Here is a 6,372-nt window from a genome sequence, read left to right as displayed (position 1 = left end):
TCACCTTCACCATACCAAGCATCACCTTCACCATACCAAGCATCACCTTCACCATAGCAAGCATCACCTTCACCATAGCAAGCATCATCTTCACCATAGCAAGCATCACCTTCACCATACCAAGCATCACCTTCACCATACCAAGCATCACCTTCACCATACCAAGCATCACCTTCACCATACCAAGCATCACCTTCACCATACCAAGCATCACCTTCACCATACCAAGCATCACCTTCACCGTACCAAGCATCACCTTCACCGTAGCAAGCATCACCTTCACCGTAACAAGCATCACCTTCACCGTACCAAGCATCACCTTCACCGTACCAAGCATCACCTTCACCGTACCAAGCATCACCTTCACCGTACCAAGCATCACCTTCACCGTACCAAGCATCACCTTCACCGTAGCAAGCATCACCTTCACCGTTGCAAGCATCACCTTCACCGTAGCAAGCATCACCTTCACCGTAGCAAGCGTCACCTTCACCGTACCAAGCGTCACCTTCACCGTACCAAGCGTCACCTTCACCATAGCAAGCGTCACCTCCACCATAGCAAGCATCACCTCCACCATAGCAAGCATCACCTCCACCATAGCAAGCATCACCTTCACCATAGCAAGCGTCACCTTCACCATAGCAAGCATCACCTTCACCATAGCAAGCATCACCTTCACCATAGCAAGCATCACCTTCACCATAGCAAGCATCACCTCCACCATACCAAGCATCACCTCCACCATAGCAAGCATCACCTCCACCATAGCAAGCATCACCTTCACCATACCAAGCATCACCTTCACCATAGCAAGCATCACCTCCACCATACCAAGCATCACCTCCACCATAGCAAGCATCACCTCCACCATACCAAGCATCACCTTCACCATACCAAGCATCACCTTCACCATACCAAGCATCACCTTCACCATAGCAAGCATCACCTTCACCATACCAAGCATCACCTTCACCATACCAAGCATCACCTCCACCATACCAAGCATCACCTTCACCATACCAAGCATCACCTTCACCATAGCAAGCATCACCTCCACCATAGCAATCATCACCTCCACCATACCAAGCATCACCTCCACCATACCAGGCATCACCTTCACCATACCGCGCATCACCTTCACCATACCGCGCATCACCTTCACCGTAGCAAGCATCACCTTCACCGTAGCAAGCATCACCTTCACCGTAGCAAGCATCACCTTCACCGTAGCAAGCATCACCTTCACCGTAGCAAGCATCACCTTCACCGTAGCAAGCATCACCTTCACCGTAGCAAGCATCACCTTCACCGTAGCAAGCATCACCTTCACCGTAACAAGCATCACCTTCACCGTAACAAGCATCACCTTCACCGTACCAAGCATCACCTTCACCGTACCAAGCATCACCTTCACCGTACCAAGCATCACCTTCACCGTACCAAGCATCACCTTCACCGTACCAAGCATCACCTTCACCGTACCAAGCATCACCTTCACCGTACCAAGCATCACCTTCACCGTACCAAGCATCACCTTTACCGTACCAAGCATCACCTTCACCGTACCAAGCATCACCTTCACCGTACCAAGCATCACCTTCACCGTACCAACTATCACCTTCACCGTACCAACTATCACCTTCACCGTACCAACTATCACCTTCACCGTACCAACTATCACCTTCACCGTACCAAGCATCACCTTCACCGTACCAAGCATCACCTTCACCATACCAAGTATCACCTTCACCATACCAAGTATCACGTTCACCATACCAAGTATCACCTTCACCATACCAAGTATCACCTTCACCATACCAAGTATCACCTTCACCATACCAAGTATCACCTTCAACATACCAAGTATCACCTTCAACATACCAAGCATCACCTTCAACATACCAAGCATCACCTTCACCATACCAAGCATCACCTTCACCATACCGCGCATCACCTTCACCGTAGCAAGCATCACCTTCACCGTAGCAAGCATCACCTTCACCGTAGCAAGCATCACCTTCACCGTAGCAAGCATCACCTTCACCGTAGCAAGCATCACCTTCACCGTAGCAAGCATCACCTTCACCGTAGCAAGCATCACCTTCACCGTAGCAAGCATCACCTTCACCGTAGCAAGCATCACCTTCACCGTAGCAAGCATCACCTTCACCGTAACAAGCATCACCTTCACCGTAGCAAGCATCACCTTCACCGTAGCAAGCATCACCTTCACCGTAGCAAGCATCACCTTCACCGTAGCAAGCATCACCTTCACCGTAGCAAGCATCACCTTCACCGTAGCAAGCATCACCTTCACCGTAACAAGCATCACCTTCACCGTAACAAGCATCACCTTCACCGTACCAAGCATCACCTTCACCGTACCAAGCATCACCTTCACCGTACCAAGCATCACCTTCACCGTACCAAGCATCACCTTCACCGTACCAAGCATCACCTTCACCGTACCAAGCATCACCTTCACCGTACCAAGCATCACCTTTACCGTACCAAGCATCACCTTCACCGTACCAAGCATCACCTTCACCGTACCAAGCATCACCTTCACCGTACCAACTATCACCTTCACCGTACCAACTATCACCTTCACCGTACCAACTATCACCTTCACCGTACCAAGCATCACCTTCACCGTACCAAGCATCACCTTCACCATACCAAGTATCACGTTCACCATACCAAGTATCACCTTCACCATACCAAGTATCACCTTCACCATACCAAGTATCACCTTCACCATACCAAGTATCACCTTCAACATACCAAGTATCACCTTCAACATACCAAGCATCACCTTCAACATACCAAGCATCACCTTCACCATAGCAAGCATCACCTTCACCATAGCAAGCATCACCTCCACCATAGCAAGCATCACCTCCACCATAGCAAGCATCACCTCCACCATAGCAAGCATCACCTCCACCATAGCAAGCATCACCTTCACCATAGCAAGCATCACCTCCACCATAGCAAGCATCGCCTTCACCGTACCAAGCATCGCCTTCACCGTAGCAAGCATCACCTTCACCATACCAAGCATCACCTTCACCATACCAAGCATCACCTTCACCATACCAAGCATCACCTTCACCATAGCAAGCATCACCTCCACCATAGCAAGCATCACCTCCACCATAGCAAGCATCACCTTCACCATACCAAGCATCACCTTCACCATACCAAGCATCACCTTCACCATGCCAAGCATCACCTTCACCATGCCAAGCATCACCTTCACCATGCCAAGCATCACCTCCACCATACCAAGCATCACCTCCACCATACCAAGCATCACCTTCACCATACCAAGCATCACCTTCACCATACCAAGCATCACCTTCACCATAGCAAGCATCACCTCCACCATAGCAAGCATCACCTCCACCATAGCAAGCATCACCTTCACCATACCAAGCATCACCTTCACCATACCAAGCATCACCTTCACCATGCCAAGCATCACCTTCACCATGCCAAGCATCACCTCCACCATACCAAGCATCACCTCCACCATACCAAGCATCACCTTCACCATACCAAGCATCACCTTCACCATACCAAGCATCACCTTCACCATACCAAGCATCACCTTCACCATGCCAAGCATCACCTTCACCATGCCAAGCATCACCTTCACCATGCCAAGCATCACCTTCACCATACCAAGCATCACCTTCACCATACCAAGCATCACCTTCACCATACCAAGCATCACCTTCACCATACCAAGCATCACCTTCACCATAGCAAGCATCACCTTCACCATACCAAGCATCACCTTCACCATAGCAATCATCACCTCCACCATAGCAAGCATCACCTCCACCATAGCAAGCATCACCTCCACCATAGCAAGCATCACCTCCACCAAAGCAAGCATCACCTTCACCAAAGCAAGCATCACATTCACCATAGCAAGCATCACCTTCACCATAGCAAGCATCACCTTCACCATAGCAAGCATCACCTTCACCATAGCAAGCATCACCTTCACCATAGCAAGCATCACCTCGACCATAGCAAGCATCACCTCGACCATAGCAAGCATCACCTCCACCATAGCAAGCATCACCTCCACCATAGCAAGCATCACCTCCACCATAGCAAGCATCACCTTCACCATAGCAAGCATCGCCTTCACCATAGCAAGCATCGCCTTCACCATACCAAACATCGCCTTCACCATACCAAACATCGCCTTCACCATACCAAGCATCGCCTTCACCATACCAAGCATCGCCTTCACCATAGCAAGCATCGCCTTCACCGTAGCAAGCATCGCCTTCACCGTAGCAAGCATCGCCTTCACCGTAGCAAGCATCGCCTTCACCGTAGCAAGCATCACCTTCACCGTAGCAAGCATCACCTTCACCGTAGCAAGCATCACCTTCACCGTACCAAGCATCACCTTCACCGTACCAAGCATCACCTTCACCGTACCAAGCATCACCTTCACCGTACCAAGCATCACCTTCACCGTACCAAGCATCACCTTCACCGTACCAAGCATCACCTTCACCGTACCAAGCATCACCTTCACCATAGCAAGCATCACCTCGACCATAGCAAGCATCACCTCGACCATAGCAAGCATCACCTCGACCATAGCAAGCATCACCTCGACCATAGCAAGCATCACCTCCACCATAGCAAGCATCACCTCCACCATAGCAAGCATCACCTCCACCATAGCAAGCATCACCTCCACCATAGCAAGCATCACCTCCACCATAGCAAGCATCACCTCCACCATAGCAAGCATCACCTCCACCATACCAAGCATCACCTTCACCATAGCAAGCATCACCTTCACCATAGCAAGCATCACCTCCACCATACCAAGCATCACCTTCACCATACCAAGCATCACCTTCACCATACCAAGCATCGCCTTCACCATAGCAAGCATCGCCTTCACCATAGCAAGCATCGCCTTCACCATAGCAAGCATCGCCTTCACCATAGCAAGCATCGCCTTCACCATAGCAAGCATCACCTTCACCATAGCAAGCATCACCTTCACCATACCAAGCATCACCTTCACCATAGCAAGCATCACCTTCACCATAGCAAGCATCACCTTCACCATACCAAGCATCACCTTCACCATACCAAGCATCACCTTCACCATACCAAGCATCACCTTCACCATACCAAGCATCACCTTCACCATACCAAGCATCACCTTCACCATACCAAGCATCACCTTCACCGTACCAAGCATCACCTTCACCGTAGCAAGCATCACCTTCACCGTAACAAGCATCACCTTCACCGTACCAAGCATCACCTTCACCGTACCAAGCATCACCTTCACCGTACCAAGCATCACCTTCACCGTACCAAGCATCACCTTCACCGTAGCAAGCATCACCTTCACCGTAGCAAGCGTCACCTTCACCGTAGCAAGCGTCACCTCCACCATAGCAAGCATCACCTCCACCATAGCAAGCATCACCTCCACCATAGCAAGCATCACCTTCACCATAGCAAGCATCACCTTCACCATAGCAAGCATCACCTTCACCATAGCAAGCATCACCTTCACCATAGCAAGCATCACCTTCACCATAGCAAGCATCACCTCCACCATACCAAGCATCACCTCCACCATAGCAAGCATCACCTCCACCATAGCAAGCATCACCTCCACCATAGCAAGCATCACCTTCACCATACCAAGCATCACCTTCACCATAGCAAGCATCACCTTCACCATAGCAAGCATCACCTTCACCATACCAAGCATCACCTTCACCATACCAAGCATCACCTCCACCATACCAAGCATCACCTTCACCATACCAAGCATCACCTTCACCATAGCAAGCATCACCTCCACCATAGCAATCATCACCTCCACCATACCAAGCATCACCTCCACCATACCAGGCATCACCTTCACCATACCGCGCATCACCTTCACCATACCGCGCATCACCTTCACCGTAGCAAGCATCACCTTCACCGTAGCAAGCATCACCTTCACCGTAGCAAGCATCACCTTCACCGTAGCAAGCATCACCTTCACCGTAGCAAGCATCACCTTCACCGTAGCAAGCATCACCTTCACCGTAGCAAGCATCACCTTCACCGTAGCAAGCATCACCTTCACCGTAACAAGCATCACCTTCACCGTAGCAAGCATCGCCTTCACCGTAGCAAGCATCACCTTCACCGTAGCAAGCATCACCTTCACCGTAGCAAGCATCACCTTCACCGTAACAAGCATCACCTTCACCGTACCAAGCATCACCTTCACCGTAGCAAGCATCACCTTCACCGTACCAAGCATCACCTTCACCGTAGCAAGCATCACCTTCACCGTAACAAGCATCACCTTCA

This window comes from Amblyomma mixtum, unplaced genomic scaffold, assembly GCF_055824585.1.
Source record: "Amblyomma mixtum isolate Tamu unplaced genomic scaffold, ASM5582458v1 scaffold_15, whole genome shotgun sequence".
In the NCBI taxonomy this organism is placed as follows: domain Eukaryota; kingdom Metazoa; phylum Arthropoda; class Arachnida; order Ixodida; family Ixodidae; genus Amblyomma; species Amblyomma mixtum.
The sequence above is the reverse complement of the archived record's forward strand: the minus strand, read 5'-3'. Positions refer to the sequence as shown.